The following is a 17,815-nucleotide window of genomic DNA, read 5'->3' as shown; positions in this document are numbered from 1 at the left end:
TATTTTCGGTCCGTGTCTCTTTTGGTCATTAGATATTACGTCTGGAAACAGATATAAAAAATGACTCGTTATTTGATTTTCGTTTTAAAAATAGATAGAAATACAGCTTGATTTTCTTGTTTAGATGTCTGGAACGGGTAGGAAAAATCCAATAACAGTTTGATTTTCCATTTTATTCAGAAACGAAATAGGATATGTCAGGAGACACAAATCGACCGTTGCAAAGAGTATTTCTGTGAAAATCTCATAACGCCCCGCCTTTTCCGGTTTGCCATCGCCGTTTGTTTTCCTTCAGAGAACCTCGACCAGTTGTCAGCGTTTTGGAGTATTTTTTTGTCTTTTTTTTTTATGAGTGCGCTTGCGTGCATTTTTCAAGGCATTGAAGAAGAGGAGATGAAAGTACGCCGAGTGATCACTGCTGTGTGCCCACATAGACAGGTTATAACTCTCCCCTGTTTTTTTTCTCTTATGCTAACCGCCGGAGACAGTTTGTTGTAACTTGTTAACATTCGCAGGGATAACTGTAGTTGTAGACCACACAGGAGCGCCGTTTGTTAACAACAGAGCTGTATTTACCCTGCCTTCAAGTGCTATGGGAAAGATGGAACTTACCTCACGCAAACTCCTAACTACGACCGAGTTCTGTTCATGTGATTTTGTTGTTCTAGCAAAATTGTGTATGCTACGTAATTGTGTCGATTCTAAAACAACCTGCTGTGCTAGCGGACGTTAACGCCCTTATAAGTGTTAATATTTCTTTCCATTCACAAATCCTTCGGCACTCGCCGCCATGTTGAAACTTGAATAGTTCTCTCAACTCGGAAACTCGGGTATCAAAATTAATTCCCAGTTGTCCAATAGAAAATACAACATGAAGGGGCGTTCACGTGCAATTTTCTACACGACATGTGATATTTACCATAATTTCGATAACACATGAAGGCAGCATACTAGAAGCTTAAAATTTGATCTGTTGTTACTCTGTTTACGAAATTATATAATGTTTCTGCCTTTCTGGCTTTTTGACTTTTCATGTGCCTGTGTGTATATTATTCATATGCGGCCATTTTGTTGTATTAAAAAACATGAACATATTTATGAGTCATTCTTGCTGACAACGCTGTGGGATTTCCAAAGCAACCACTTTTCAGCAAAGCATTAAGCGAAATGCCACCATGGGCTGACCTAAATTGAAGGGGGAAAAACCAGTAGAGGCATTACATCTGCTTCAAAATATTGACGAGGCAGAGCTCGTCGGATCCCGGAAGAGTTGTTGTAAGCTGGTTGATTAATTGAACATATTAGCACATTACAAAATATAAATTGAAGTAAAAAAAAAAATGTGAAGAAAGAAAATAATTAATCAATGTCATAATTTACATGTTCAAAAGGAGTAGGAAGCACAATAACTTATATATATTCTTATCCAATAACGTGTCATTAAAAAATAATAATAAAGGAAAATGAACAAGTTATGAACAGTTAGCTGGCAGGTTCCATTTGAAAGATCCAACACCTCAACCTTACCGTCGGGTAGAGGGGAAGGGGTACTGTGTGGACTTCAGTAGTCCCGGGAGAGGAGCAACAATACATAATTTACATTTACATTAAAAAAATTAATAAACAAAATTTCAATTTCAGGCAGTCCGTTTTTCCCAGCCTGCCTGAGATTGCACCCCCACCCCCTAAAAAAAAATATTTTCTGTTTGTCCAATCCTCAAATGCTTTTCAGCGGACATAGAGGGAACTATTGAAAGGAAGTGAAGTGAATTTGAAGCCTCTACGAGCATCCTGACCAGAGATACACGAGGATGCAATTTCAGGCAGTCCGTTTTTCCCAGTTTGCTTGAGATTGCACTCAAGCATTTAACCTGCAACAACAACAAAATTAAAGCCAGATTTAATTACACCCCCTCAAAGCCCAGCTTCCTCCCCCAAACCCCTCAATTGGTATGACGTGTAGGCATATCTACAGAGGTAAATATGGTGCAAAAGTAACTTGTACCTGTAAAAAAAAATGTAGTTGTAGTAAAAAAATATATATTTGTAGAAAAAAGTATAGATTTGTATCTGTAGAAGTTGTGATTTGTACCTGTAAAAAAAAAAAAAAAAAGTTCCTATAAAAAAAAATGTACCTGTAGAAAAAAAGTGTAAATTTCTTATCTGTAAAAGTTGTGATTTGTACCTGTAGAAATGACTTGTAGTCAAAGAAGTCGCTTATTGGTGGTTTATCTGCTGCTCTCCACTCACGTGACATTTCTCGCTACGGTTAGTGCAAAACTGATTCGTACTTGTAGAGCTCCGTGATTTGTACTCGTAGAGAAGAGGGCGGACTCTGGAGGATTTGGGCGGGCTAAAGCTCAACCTCATTGGTTCAGCGAACGACAGTGGGTTGATCTCTAATGACGCCACGTTTTTATCATTAATATGCACAAGTCAGAAATTCCAAACAAACAGAGTAGCCACACCACAGTTAACGTATCATTTTGAGAAGAAGAGGACGTCCCTGGCGTGAAAATTTCAACATGGTTCAATATACAAACACCATGTGGAACAGCTTAAACGTTGGTTGACATGCAGAGCACTCAAAGTGGTCAGAAAGAAACAAGTTTTAGTATGAAGGTAAGATTTATTGTACGATCATAGCTCGTAATCCGGTGCTAGCTAGCTCATATCATGTTAAGTGTCACAAAAACTGAACACATTGAAGTCACGATTTTCATTTAAAGATTTGAAGCATACCTTTGGACTGTGACTTTCTGTCCTTTTACCTGGGCTATTTGTATTGTCATAGCTGAGACAGTGTAAACATACGATCAATAGCTTGTAAATATAGCTAGGAAGCTATGATTATTTTTTATTGTATGAATATTCTCACCCAACAATTCTGTTTGCACAGATGCCAGCATGCAGTCAATCAAAGCTGCTTCTTGATCCATCTCTATACGGTGGCACATGGTGTGACATCAAACCTGCTTCAAAGTGGCTGTGAAGTCCAACAAATGAGAATCCTTGATACGCTGGTTACTGTTCTAAGATAATTTCACTGCAATCACCTTTGGGAAAGTGAAGAAATTATGCTTTCTAGACATCTTCCAATTTTGAGTTTGAAATGTTAAAGGAGTACAATTTAATCCATATTGAGAGTTATTTGAATGTATCATTCAATAAACAAGATTGTGCATCATTTGAAATGTTTTATTTGATGTCCAGAAGATCCGTTTCTACATCCATTGGTGTGGTTGTGTCAACCTTGATTTAAAGATCAGGAGGGTATTCCATCAACGCAGCTAAAGAAAGCGAGGCTCATGCAAAAAAGCAAGGCTGGAAGTGAACACCATCTCTGAATAAAGCGCCAAGTCGTTCCACTAACCCATTCCAGCAGTGTCTAATCATGGCTAACTTAAGACAGGCTTGCATAGCCTGGCTTTGTACACGCTCCCGGGGTAGACAAGAAGCCCAGATGAGTCGATAGGTGAAATTGTGATCAATTATGTCAAAAGACAGCAAAATAAGAGCGGTATTCTTCTCACAAACAGAACAAAAGTTATTGATGGAGCTGTATGAGGAATTCAAGACTCACTAGAAAAAGCAATACTGCTGCTATCAATAGGACGAGGGAAATATCATTGGCAAAAAAAAAAATAGCCGACAGACAATGCATAAGTTATAATTGTTTCATGTTAGATGTGTATTTCACATTAATAGTGTTATTAATTATTGATTTAAAGTAAAGCACTTTGAATTGACCTACATATTCATTCTTCACTGTTAAACAACAGTAGCCAAAAGCGATCATGGCAAGTAGCCTATAACAATATATATATATATATAAAAAATAAGACTAAATAGGTGTTGAGCTGTAAATATATGCTGCCCACCATTGTAGCCACCAGAAAAAAGACTAGGCCACTGCCACAGGTGGGGGACCTCCGCCTGCTACATTCACATCAGCAGAAGATCTGGCACTGAGCAGCAAGGGCACTGAATGAGGGAATAGAGGGGGGAACTCTGACCCATGTGTGTGGGAAGGCATTTTTTATGTGACTATATTTCCCTGTATTTATGTCGAGCACTTATAATGATGATTATAATTATAAGGCATCTTGGAATTATTACATTTGATGCGTGACTTGAAGACTTCTATATGAATTAGTTTAATTAAAGCGATTGATTTTGTAAACAGTGAAAGTGGTGAGATATGATTTTCATGGACTTTTTTTTTTTTTTTACATGAAATAAGTGATGCAAGTCTAACCTCTAGGGTAGTGTGCTAAATTACATCTTATAAAAAACAAAATGTGCCGAAATGTCATTAATCAAATACAATGTCATACAAAAGCAAATACCATGTTATACAAAAGCAAATATACCCTTTTAGGTGCTACACAAGTGCTACACAAGCGCAGTCTTTTGACGTTTTTTTGACACACAGCTAAACTAAGCTTGACAGTTAATCTGCTCCGGAGCAGGTTAGGTCTGCAGCATAAATTTCCATGGTTACTGAGTTGGCATTCACATAAACCACATTGATGGAATGGAACACTGACTTAAAATGAGCCAGGTTTATTGAAATGAGCCAGCCTTTTCCACGGCATAAATTACCATGGTTACTGAGAGAAAATTTATATAACCCAACATGATGGAACGGAACTCTGATAAAAATAAAACAGGTTCAGCGAAATAAAACAGGCTTTTCCTTAATCCGGCTTGATGGAATACCTCCCAGGTTTCATCTCCTGTCTCTTGGCTGCTTGCTGATGGAGTGTGTCATCCTTTTCACTGATGCTTCAGCAGTGTCTCCAGTAGTTGTCTCCACCTTTTGAGCAAGATTTAGAAACGTATGAGATTATTTTCATTTAATTAAAAATAAATAAACTAACATTTGACCTAGTTACTTTTGTTAAAGTAGTTAGGTGACAGTGACACTCCTCACATTTTAGCAATACAGATAGACTAGCATTTCAAAAGTAGAATAGCCAATATTTATATTCAAATAAGAGTAATGTTGCATTGGAAAATTAAACTCAAGTAAAAATTTGTCAAGATGGGGGTGGAGGACCCAAATGCAGGGAGGCAGAAGAACCATGGCAGGGATGCATGCAATACTGAAAACAATTTATTTAACAAAAACACTAACAGGTGAACTGGGTAAAACTCTAAATAAACAACCAACAAAGTTCTAAAAAGACCAAAAATCAAAGTAACAACACAAGAGTGGTGACAGCGAGAATGATCCAACCAAGACTGAATGAAACCAGGGAACTAAATACAAGCCAACTGACGAGACAACAAGAGACACCTGGACAAGACACAAGTGGCTGGGGGAGATGATTGGATGACGCAAGGGAACAGGATGACGAGTACAGGTGCAAACAAAACCTAACAAGCAAGACAGGACACCAATCAATCCACCAATCAGGACACCAAATATATATATAAATAATTATTTCTCTATTTAATTAATTATTTCATGGTCACTGTGTTGCGGTGTTTCATGAATTTTATTTTATCTGTCAAACTCACCCACCAAAGTTTGGTGGGCAGGTCCTAACACCAGATTGGTCACCCTGCTCACCAAGTCAAGGCAAATCCATGTCAGAATAATGAATTGATGCAGAGTGAGTAGCTAGTAAACACAATTCAATAGGCTGGGTGGCGCTATTGACCTCAATGAGTGCGTTACCATTAGACTCAGATTTACGCTCTCATGAGGTGCTTTTTGAGACGTGTTGAAATGGAAGTCACTTTTTTCGCATTTCCTGTAGTCATGTGACCCCGCACGGTAAAAGGAAGAAAAGGAAGGTGGAAGTACAGGGCCACTCGCTTTTGTGTCGGAATTGCTTCCTGAGGACAACAAGTTTTATTGAGCCAAGGCTGCCGCGGCTCCATACATGCATTCTATTTATTTTATTTTATTTTTTAATTGCTTTATTTAACAAATTGAAATCAAAAGCCAAACATGGCAAACATTAAGCAAACAATCATCATCACAGTACACAACAATCTCACAATAACAGTAAAGGAAAAGGGGGAAAAAATGCCTGGGGTCTTAAACTAAGAAATATTAAAAACATCAAAATGAGAACACAAAATTAAGGTCTTGATAGCCTTCTTATTTTTGGAAGTAGAGATGGACTGTAAATATACATCCATCTCTTTAAAAAACAGAAAAAAATAGGTTTTGACTTTACACATTTACATTTATGAATATAAAACTTAGCAAGATAAATTAAAAGATTAATCAAATAATATTATTTTTCAAATGAATTGTCATAGTTAAAAAAAAAAACATTCGGTAAGGAAAGCTCCAAATTACAAAAGATATTGTCCAAAATAAATTTGCAAATGTCTTGCCATAGCATGCGAGCATAAGTACATTTCCAAAACAGATGCACAAGAGTCTCTGATTGGGAGCCACAGAAGGAGCAGAGTTAAGATCCATATCATAACCAAATTTAACGAAAAAGGATTTCACAGGAAAACAACGATGAATAATTTTGAAAGACACTTCCTTTACCTTGTTCACTAAAAACAAATTTTGAGGCAGGAACCAATTTTTTTCCCAACATAAATTATTTACACGACAGTTCCAGTATGATATTGCAGGTGACACAGACACAATATCAGATTGGAAAAAAGCACGGATTTTGCGATTGTTTTTATGACAGGAAGGTTTGAAACATAATCTACCAATTGGTGATTCAGTGATATCAGCAATAGGAGTGTCAGCTACAACACCAATGTGACCCCTATACAGCATTAATACACCAGAAGGAATAGAATCAAAAACTACAGCAAATTGTTTAGGCATCACAGGCATCAGAAAGTGTAGAAGAAATTCCTCATAAGTAAATAACACTCCCCTGCTGTTGAATAATTGACTCACCCAGATGATATTATGATCAAACCAAGTCTTTAAAAAAATAGATTTGTTCTTGTAACAAATGTCTTGGTTATTCCAAATAGAGTAGTAGCGGTGTGGTGAAAAGTTATGCTTGTAAATGAGTGACTAAGCAAGCAATGCCTGATTATGGAAGTTTGATAAGCAAATGGGGATTCTTTCAATTTTATAATTAAGTGACAACAGAAATCTTAATCCACCAATTTTGGAAAAAAACATAGTTCGAAATACTGTTCCAAATTGAGTCAGAATTTTTCAGAAAATACCTAATCCAGTTAATTTTAAATGTATTATTTAAGGAGTCCAAATTTAAGAAGCTAAGTCCCCCTTTCTCATACGTATTCATAACCACTGATTTTTTAATGAATGTGTTTTATTTTTCCATAAAAAATTGAAAAGCATCTGGCATCTTTAATGGTCTTATTATCTACATACAATGAAAAGGCATCATATGTAAGTCTGGAAATACTTTCTGCTTTACTTATCAAGGTTCTACCTCTTAAAGACAAATCTCTAAGAAGCCACATGTTCAACCTTTTTTTGTTTTTTTCAATAATCGGTGCAAAATGTATTTTTCATCTTTAATGATAACTATTCCTAAATATGTAACCGTGTCTTTGACAGGAATGTTCAAAATCGAGCCAACAACAGAATATTTCACTGCCATAAGATCACATTTATTTACATTCAGGTATAGTCCAGAAGCCCTAGAGAACACTTTTATGATATCCAGAGCAGACGCTATCAGGTCAGAGTCTTTGAGAAAAAGAGTGGTATCATCGGCTAATTGATTAATAAATATTTCTCGCTCTGCAATTTTAATTCCTTTTAAAGTGCTTGACTTAATATGGTTAGCTAAAAGTTGCTTAACATAACCAAAACCGATTTTTTTTTTTAAGATTTAAAAATAAACTCGTGTTCCACTGAAACAAACGCTTTATAAAAATCCAGAAATAGGATATAACTATTGTCATTAATCAATTCAGAATAATCTAAACAACCTTTTTTAACAAAAAGGGGGTCAACTACTCTGCAAATATCTTAGAGAATTCTGAAACTATTCCATCGACCCCAGGAGATATATTTAGTTTAAGACTTCTGATGGAATCCGTAATTTCTAGAAGAGTCAAAGGAGCATCACACATCTCTCCATCTGTAATATCAATTCTATTCACCTCGATCGAATCTAAAAAGTCAGATGCACTCCTATTACAATACTGAGAGGTATACAATTTACTATAAAAAATTAGAACAGTATGTAGCAATTTGTCTAGGATCATCACAAAGAACATTGTCAATTTCAAGTTGTCGGATAGTGTTATTTTGAGAATGTGACTTTTCTAATCTAAAAAAGTTTGCCGAATTTCTCTTCCCCTCTTCCATCCATTTTTGACTCGATCTTATAAAGGCACCTTTTGCTCTAAGCATATTTAAGTTGTCAAGCTTACTTTGGTTTTCTGTAAGTGTTTCTTTTTCAATAATAGACATCCATTCAGGTGATTTCTGAGAAAGCGATGTTACGATAGAAATAATCTTCTCTTCCTCTAATCTTCTCCTTTTAACTAAATTGGAGCTGTATTTTATTTTATTTTTACAAATTTTGCAACTTCAAATTTCAAAAGTTCCCACTTAACACTATATTTGTTATCAGTTTGGGCCTCATTCCTTATTTCTGAATCAGTCTTTTAATTTAGACTCTCACCTCATCATAATTCAAAATGGCACTATTCATCTTCCAATACGAGGGAATATGGCAAGGAGAAGGAAATAAAGAAATGCAGACATGTACAGCTTTGTGATCAGTTAAAGGAGTGGCCAGAATTTGTGTCAAAGTGTTCTTTCTAAGACTACTGGACACCAACCAGTAGTCAATCCTGGACTGTAAAGTGCCTGATTTGTTAAACCATGTAAATACTCTCTCAGTTGGGAATTTCTCTCTCCAAATATCAATTAAGTCAAATCTTTGCATAAAAAGCTTCAAATAACAATCAAATTTGTTGTTTTGCCTTGGAGGCCATCGATCTAAAGAACTATCAAGAGCAATATTAAAATCACCGGCAATTAAAAGTAAAGCATTTGGGAATTTATGTAACCATACAAAAAGTTTTTGCTCAATTGTGTAAAAAAATATATTGTTTTCCTCTCTGGAATTGTAACCATAAACATTTACAATCATTAAGATAATCTTGTTAAAGTCAACAACTTGACATATATAATGACCCTTATCATCAAAATCAGAGTGAAGTATGTTACCTGTGAAATTATTTTTCAGAGTGCCAACCCCTGCTGAGTGCTGACCCATGTGACAGCCATATGTTGTTTCCCCATTCTTGATTCTATCCATCCTGGTCACTCCCAAAGAGAACCTCAGTATCTTCATCTCTGCCACATCCAGTTCTGCCTCCTGTCTTTTCCTCAGTGGCACTGTCTCCAGACCAAACAACATCGCTGGTCTCACCACAGTTTTATAAACCTTTCCTTTCATTTTAGCTGAAACTCTTCTATCACTCATCACACCTGACACTTTTCTCCACCTGTTCCAGCCTGCCTGCACACGCTTCATCACTTATTTTCCACACTCTCCATTGCTCTGGACTGTTGACCCAAAATACTTAAAATCCTCCACCTTCTTGGTCTCTTCTCCCTGTAACCTCACTCTTCCACTTGGGTCCCTCCCATTCACACACAGATACTCCGTCTTGCTACGACTAACCTTCATTCCCCTCCTTTCCAGGGCAAACCTCCACGCCTCTAGCTTCTCCTCCACCTGTTCCCTGCTCTCACTACAGATCACAATGTCATGTGCAAACATCATAGTCCATGGAAATTCCTGTCTAACCTCATCTGTCATCCTATCCATTACCATAGCAAACAAGAAGGGGCTCAGAGCTGATCCCTGATGTAGTCCCACCTCCATTTTGAACTCCTCCGTCACACCTACAGCACACCTCACCACTGTCTTACAGTCCTCATACATGTCCTGCACCACTTGAACATACTTCTCTGCTACTCCAGACTTCCTCCAAAACCACAGTTCCTCTCTGGGCACCCTGTCGTAAGCTTTTTCCAGATCTACAAAGACACAATGCAGCTCCTTCTGACATTCTCTGTACTTCTCTATCAACATCCTCAAAGCAAATACTGCATCTGTTGATACTAATTTTTGGGGCATGAAACCATACTGATGCTCACAAATTTTCACCTCTGCCCTCAGTCTAGCTTCAACTACCCTTTCCCATAGCATCATTGTGTGTCTCATCAGATTTATTCCTCTGTAGTTGCCACAACTTTGCACGTCTTCCTTGTTCTTAAAAATGGGCACCAGTACACTTCTCCTATATTCCTCAGGCACCTTCTCACTATCTAAATTCCTGTTGACCAACCCAGTCAGAAATTCTACTGCTACCTCTCCTAATCTTTGCTACTTCCTAGTCCACAACAGTCACCTCTTTTACTCTTTGTTATCTCTCATTTTCATCATTCATCAACTCTTCAAAGTACTCTTTCCATCTTCCCATCACACTATTGGCATCTGTCAATACACTTCCATCCCTATCCTTTATTACTCTAACCTGTTGTACATCCTTCCCATCTCTGTCTCTTTGTCTTGCCAACCTGTAACCTCTCTCTCCTTACTATCATACAAGTCATTGTAAGCCCCTTGTTCGGCCTTTGCCACTTCTACTTTCACCCTATGCTGCATTTCCCTGTACTCCTGTCTAATTTCTTCAGTCCTCTCAGTGTTCCACTTTTTCTTAGCTAACCTCTTTCTCTGGATCCACTTCTGCACCTCCTCATTCCACCACCAAGTCTCCTTATCTCCTTTCCTTCCAGATGATACACCAAGGACTGTCCTACCTGTCTCCCTCATCACATTTGCTGTAGTTGTCCAGTCATCTGTCTCAAATCCTTTCTGAAAGTCATACAACACTCTTCCTTTTTCAGCTTCCACCATTTCGTCCTCTGCTCTGCCTTTCCCGTCTTTGTCTTTCTCACCACCAGAGTCATCCTACACACTAGCATCCTATGCTGTCTGGCTACACTCTCTTCTACCACTACTTTGCAGTCACTGATCTCCTTCAGATTACACTGTCTACACAAGATGTAGTTAAGTACATATCGTCTCAATATTAATGTATACAAAGTTATTATTGATCATTTCTACCTTAGGTCATCCACAACGCACTGATGTCCAGCAAGAGGACAAAGTTCACAAGTTATTAGCTAAACCGCCTATACTGTATACCAAACAAACATGACTAATGTTGCAAGTATGATTTCCCCATTGTCTTCCAGCAGATAATCAATGGCGCACACCTGGCAACGTGACAGGCAGGACACAAGGTACCGTATTTGTTAAGTATCACAATGTTCACAATGGTAACACTGTGAGTAAAAATATTAATTTCAATATCCCACAACAGTGAATATTGGCGGCAAGACACACCTCGTGTCCGCAACGCAGCCAGGACTCCTGAAGGTACACAGTAATTCAGTGTAGTGTTGGACTACTTTGGTATGGGTTGCAAGTTAGATATGTAATTTATGCAATTTATTTATCTTCCAGGATGCGATAGATGTAGTCTCATCAATACTACTGTCGGGACCCCACAGGGTAACAAGTGGATTACACGTGCTCGTCAAAAAATTAGAATATGCTCAAAAAGTTGAATAATTTCCGTAATTCCATTCAAAAAATTAAACTTTCATAGATTATAGATTCAGGGCCCACAATTTAAGTGATTTCAAGTAATTATTTGTTTATTTTTACTAGTGCTGTCAAAGTTAAAGCATTAACTGATTAAATAATCACAAAAAAATATCGCATGAATTAACGCAGATTAATCACACTATTAATTTTGACCATAGATTATCCTTTAGCGTGAAAGCGGATGGCTACATTTAAGGTAGCACAGGTTGTTTGAGCAATAAACATAATTACATGCACTAAATTAAAGCATTTAATAAATGTTTGCATATGAAATTTAGAATATTTGTCAAAATATTGGGGTCTTTTTTTTTCACATTTTAAATTTATTAATTGTCATGTTTTGGGTTCTGTTTTCCTTGTGTGTCTCCCTTGGTCTTGTTTAAGTATGATCCTGCCCTTCCTCGTGTGATCCAATCAGTGCCCTCAGCCACTTGTGTCTTGCCCCAGGTGTGTCTTGTTGTGTCGTTAGTCTGTGTATTTAGTCTGCTGTCTCCCCTGTGTCTGTGTCGGGTCATTGTTGTATTTCCCCCTGTGATGCTGCCCGTTTTTGCCTTGGATTCCCCCCCCCCCCCCAATGTCATGCTGCCCGTTTTGCCTTGTTGTTTTCTCCATGTTATGTATTTCCGTGCAATTTAGATCTCGCCTTTTGTTTTGTAGAAATTAAAATCCCTTTTTTGATCGAATCTCTGCGTCCTTGCCCTGTCTTCCCGCATTTGGGTCCTCAAGCTCCCCCTTCATGACATTAATTTAGTAATTCATTGATTAGAAAAAGAGGAGGATGAGCGTGTGCAGTGGCGTCCTCATAACATTAAATGTCAAAAGAATTAACACATAACCGGTGCTCTTCAAATTTGGCGGGGAAAAATATTGATAAAAAAGCCTTTTTTTATTAGGTGATTAATCTGATTAAAAAATGTAATCGTTTGACAGCTCTAATTTTTAATTATTCGGGCTTCCAGCTAAAAAAATTAATACATTTAAACATGAAAACAGGATGTCAAAAAATTGAATAATGTGAAGAAATCACAATGTGTTTTGTCCCAGTGTTTTTTTGCATGGGAAAAAAAGATGGATGGTATTTTCAAATCAATATGTCAATCTTCAATAGTTGGTTGGATTCCATTTGCCTTAATCACTGCCTCGATGCGCCGTGGCAATGCCTGGGTGTCCTGGAAGCCCAGGAGTTATTGATGCTTGCTGTCAGCTCTTTGTTTTTGGGTCTGGTGGCCCTCATTTTCCTCTTGATAGTACTGTATTACAAAAGGAACGCAAGGGCCACAATACAGTGTAAGTAGCATAAGAGGTATTTACTTACCCGATCCTGACTGGGGAGGTGGCAGAGGAGTCGAGTCGAAGGCAGCACAGGAAGTTCCAAGAAGCAGCACACACAATCAACAATGTGAATCCTGAGGTGTTTTATCATATTTGTATTGTAACCTCCTTTGCACGACATTATTTTATGAGGCGTGTTGCATTGAGCAGAAGAATGCTGAAAAGAACATTGCAGGGGTTATATGGAAACTCTGCTAACTGATGAAAATAAAATGTCTTTCTTTCTTTCTTCTTTTCTAATGATGCACCGAATATTCGGCCATCGAAAATTGTCTTCCGAAAATTGCAAAAATTTGCATTTTTGGCATTCGGCCGAAATAAAATTCAAGCCGAAAGAATATGGCCGAAAGAGGACGTTGTGGTGACACAAAAAAAACCGCTGCAAGCGTCTGTTTGAATTAAACACCAAACACGGGAGTGAGTGTCCGCCTTGCTGCTCGCTGGCGTGTTATGAGTACTGGCAGCTTCATTGTGCACACCAGAGAAGGAGAGGGTCGCTTGGTAAACTATGTCGAAAAAGAGAGTGCGGCCGAGTATTGCACTACAGGTGAGCCACTCTTTCTCCTGCAGCGCCTTTAGGCGGTGGGCCGAGGCGACGTATCTGCTTTAGTTTTTGAGATCAATGATCCCTGGTGAGGGAAGACCTCGATCGTTTATGTTTTGAAGTTTATTTTTTCTGAATCAGATTTTGTTTTTGGCACTCATAATTATTGCACATTTTCCCAAAATCAAGTTGTAAATTTCATTAAACGTGCAGGCAACGCTGCAGACTACTATGTCAGTTGAACCAATAGCACGCAACGCTACAAATCACGTGATGTTATTCATCTCAGACATCGATATGCAACAGTTGGTCATAACAACAGCTAAGTTGTGCGTGGTCACGCTACAAGACGAAACATTACACAAAATATGTGCGAAAGGTGCAGCTTTTACGTTTGCAGGTGAGTATACATATTTTTGGAAAACACTAGTGATGCTATTTATATGTTGTATAAAGTTTGGCAATGTAAATGACAAGTAAAGGCGTCATGTATGTTAGCATATGTGTTGCTGTGTTGCTGTGAAGCTCGAGACCTGAAGCTATATTTCTTTGTCGCTGAATATTCATCTCGAATTACTATTACGTTATTCATCACACATGGTGTGGGAGGGAAAACAAAAAACAAAAGTTGGTGGAAGTTATGTGGGTTTAAGTGGCAGATGGCCATGCAGCTTTAGTTTATTAAGGGTATTTTATTGATCTTACAAAAATGTAAATGGCCATAGAGGGAGAGATCGGGGGAGGAATATATATGATCTAAAACTATTATCCTTTCTGGTCATTCAGCAAATGAAAAAAACAAACAAACAAAAAAACTACCATGGAACTTTGTTGGACATAAATAATTGTCCAAAGTAATTACACACCCTAAGGGTTTGTATTGTATCCATCTTAGTAGCATATCAATGAACTAACTATTAGTTATATTAAATGAACAACAACAACTTGAGTTGGTCATCTTCAAATGACCTATTGCCACAGAGGTGCATTGGCACAAGTTTGTAAATGGCAGCTGATTCAGTTTGCAGGTGCATCTCCTCTTAACATAGTTTGTTTTCTTACAAGAGCACCAGCTCGAGTATTGGCTCTGGAGCTGGAGGGAGTGATCATCCAGTCCATTCATTTTACATCACAGCAGACCTGTCCCGGACAACGAACACTACGGCAATGGTGAAAAAGGCCAAGCAGCGGATCCACTTCCTGAGGGTACTCAGGAGGGAGAACCTCAACACCCCTTCTATCGCTCCTGCGTAGAGTCTCAGTCTGCTGACCTACGCCATCACAGTGTGGTACCCCAGCTGTACTGAGGCGGAGAGGAAAAGGTTGCAGAGAATATAAAAAGACAGCAGAGAAGATCATCGGCTGCTCTCTGCCTTTTCTTCTGAACATCTGCCACTCCCGCTGCCTCAGTAGAGCTCAGAACATTATTATACTTTTCACCCTTTTTAATTTTGCATGAGGGAGCAACACAATCTCGTATCTTGATGTTACAATGACAATAAAGGCTATTCTATTTTATTCGATTCTATCCATCCATCTTCTCAGGGGCAGGAACAGGCTTACATTCAAAGGCTGCTTCTGTAGACTGCAGCCTGATAGCTGGTCAACTAAATGTGCGTATGCAAGGAGTCTATGTGAAATAAGTGCTTTTTTTCCTTCTTCTCTGAGCTCATTTTATGTTTGGATGTTGGCAAAGTGCATGTAGCAGTCTGTGATAGCTGCTGTTGGCTGGAAATGCAGAAGATTCCTGAATTTATTTTTTATTTATAAAAAAAATTTCAAGAGAAAGCTCAGTATTGTTCATTCGGTAATCTTACAGATTCAACATCTCATCATCATTGTTCTCCCTTTTTTCTCTCTTTTTCTTTTTTGTATGCGCGTGAGAATGTGCATGTGCGGGTGTGTGTGTGCATGTGTGCGTGCGTGCGTGTGTGTACTCATTAATTCACCTAAAAACCTATTAAAAATCCCATACCGTTCACCTAAACCAAATACTTCAGAATCCAGCTAGAGTTGTGAGGTTGTCAGGAGACCCGAGGAAGGATCAAAGAAAAGAAAGAAAAGTGAAATCCAGCACCGACCAGACATCACCTACTACCCCCCAGGATACCAACCAGAATTTTTCACCAACCCCAGAAACATCTAAATTCCAACAAATTAGGGAGACCTCAAGAGACCAACGGAAAGACTAAGGGAAGGAAGGAAGGATAGATGAAGCAGAGTGAGATCCACAGACATCAGCCTCCACCGATTCAACAACCAGAGGAAGAAGCAGATTGTGTTTGAATTTCGGTAGATGCTGGTGTGGTGGATCTTGGCATGCCTGAAAACCTCCACCAGAGAGGGGAGCCGTGCCGGCCAGGACAGAGCAAGCACAACCCCCCAGGGTATCCCCAGGCTACAGAAGGGGCCAGCGGCTGGAGAGTAAACCCAGGAGCCAAAAGCGCCCCAAACCCTAACACGGCGCCCCAAGCCCAACGCAGCAGAACGGGGCACGGAAGTCCCGCCAGGCACCCCACCGGCCCGCAGCCCCCGCCCCCCGGGGCCTGCCCAAGGTGCCAGGAGGCTCACCGGAGCGGGGCAGGCACAACACCCCCACCCGCCCGCTCGGCAACGGAGCCCCGAGACCCGGGCCACGGATGGAGCCCCCGGGCCGGGGAAGGGTGGGGGCGGACAGGGGGGGGGGGGGGGGGGACAGGGGAGGGGGTCAGTACCGGGGAAGGAGATGACAAGAAGGGCAAGGGGCAGCGGCAGGGCAGCAGAGAGAGGGGGGAGGAGGAGGAAGGGTGACGAGGGAGAAGGGACAGGGAGGTGGAGAACGGGCGGGGAGAGGCGGCATATTCCTGAAATTTAACTTCTACATATAACTTATGTATAACTTATAATGGGACAATGCTTAAACATACATATAAGTCAAAGCTAATTTTAATTTTCAGTCTCTAGACAAACATAAGCTATCCACATAACATGTAACAAACTTTGTTTTTAAGGTTATGCAAAGCCTCTTCTGCTACTTGTACCAATTGGTCTGTCTACAGAAACACCAAATTTATACAGCAGTCCATTTCTGTGTTGTTAGCTAGAAAACAGTTTCAACAAATGTGGGCGTGTAATTGTGTAGCTTTTTGTGACATTATGCAGATTATTAGGAATTGTTATTAGGAATTTTTTCCTTGTTTGTTCAAGCGGACAAAACAACACTTTGGAGATCAAATGTGGAAAGTCTGTCATACTTATTATGTGCAAAGTTCATAATGACATTTAGACATTAATGTTAGAGAAGCCTTACATTTTAAGAAGAAGGCATGACTTTTCAAAAGAAGTGACAATAAGGACTATTCCCAGTCAAGTTTAAAGACGAACTTCAACGACGTTGACAAATTTTACCTTTCCTAAAGTGACTGATGTACAAAAGTGTTATTTTAGCAATAAATGTGTCGATGCGTGAAGTAATATTTAGACATGAGGTATAAACTACGACAGTGCTTAAACATTACAGGTTGTCAAGTCGCTATCTAAAACCGGAAAAACAAACCAAGAGGGCGCATTTTGAAGCATGCCATTGGACAATAACCACAACTACGTCATGTATGACGGACCCCGAGCATAGATGCCCGCTCAGTTCGCCGGAGCCGGTAACCCACAAAAAGTTACCGATCAATGCAAAATGTGCAAGAAATAAGAGTGCCAACAAATTTTGTTTCATTTGTTGATAAATTAAACTGATGTTAACAAAAAAAATGAAGTCCTCCCTCGCACGCCCACCGCCTACTTCCTTTTTTTCTTTGATGAGAGCCCCTCGAAGCGCTTTTTTTACTTGCATTCTGGTGGCCATGCTAAATACTTTAGCTAATGTTAACACTATTGCTATCAACAGTTTTAAACAAGTAAATACTTACCACTATCTCCGGTTGACTACAGATCTGTACAGAACGCCGTGTGTGACTTTGCAGTCCGTTCCCATAGCCGATTGGCTGGTGCGAAGAAATGTATTCATTTTTAAACGTTGGTGAATATGTGAATGTGCCGATTTTAAGTGCGCCGCAACGTGTCCCGCTCCAAATAGCCTACAAATACGTCATCTGCACGCACGCATCCATGCCCCCCGGTGTGAAGTACTGTGCATTGACTATAAAGTGCAATTGCACCCCCAGAAAATGCTCAGTTGCATTTGGTGTTTAATATACCATTCGCAAACATGTCTCTGAGGTCTGTGGTGTGGATGCATTTCAATTTATATTGTGATTTGTTAAAATACCCTTGCTAAATAGGCCTAAATATTTTATAATAATATTAAAATTTGTATTAATTATAATTAATGGCT

General features: G+C 39.1%; 1 protein-coding gene and 2 long non-coding RNA genes across 5 annotated transcripts in view; 2 read left to right on the top strand and 1 right to left on the bottom strand.

Moving 5' to 3' along the window:
* Positions 1–783, bottom strand: part of dennd1a (DENN/MADD domain containing 1A) — a 119,031-nt gene extending 118,248 nt beyond the window's left edge. Inside the window, exon 1 of the mRNA XM_086096421.1 lies at positions 613–783. The gene's annotated coding sequence lies outside the window, so the exon portion shown is untranslated. The remainder of the gene's footprint in view (positions 1–612) is intronic.
* LOC147162348 (uncharacterized) lies at positions 276–15,279 on the top strand. 3 transcript variants are annotated; one of them, XR_015097232.1, is made up of 4 exons: positions 276–438; positions 11,201–11,248; positions 11,329–11,384; positions 14,557–15,279. It is a non-coding gene; the product is annotated as an uncharacterized LOC147162348 (long non-coding RNA). The 3 variants fall into 3 exon arrangements; XR_015097233.1 differs by having other exon boundaries at positions 11,472–15,279; XR_015097231.1 differs by having other exon boundaries at positions 11,329–15,279.
* LOC147162349 (uncharacterized) lies at positions 447–3,187 on the top strand. The gene is made up of 2 exons (XR_015097234.1): positions 447–2,622; positions 2,900–3,187. It is a non-coding gene; the product is annotated as an uncharacterized LOC147162349 (long non-coding RNA).
* Positions 15,280–17,815: the final 2,536 nt, after the last annotated feature.

Source organism: Leptonotus elevatus, chromosome 15 (genome assembly GCF_054856555.1).
Source record: "Leptonotus elevatus isolate MCC_2025b chromosome 15, RoL_Lele_1.0, whole genome shotgun sequence".
Lineage (NCBI taxonomy): Eukaryota > Metazoa > Chordata > Actinopteri > Syngnathiformes > Syngnathidae > Leptonotus > Leptonotus elevatus.
Note: the sequence above shows the minus strand (reverse complement) of the source record. Positions and strands in the feature narration are given on the sequence as shown.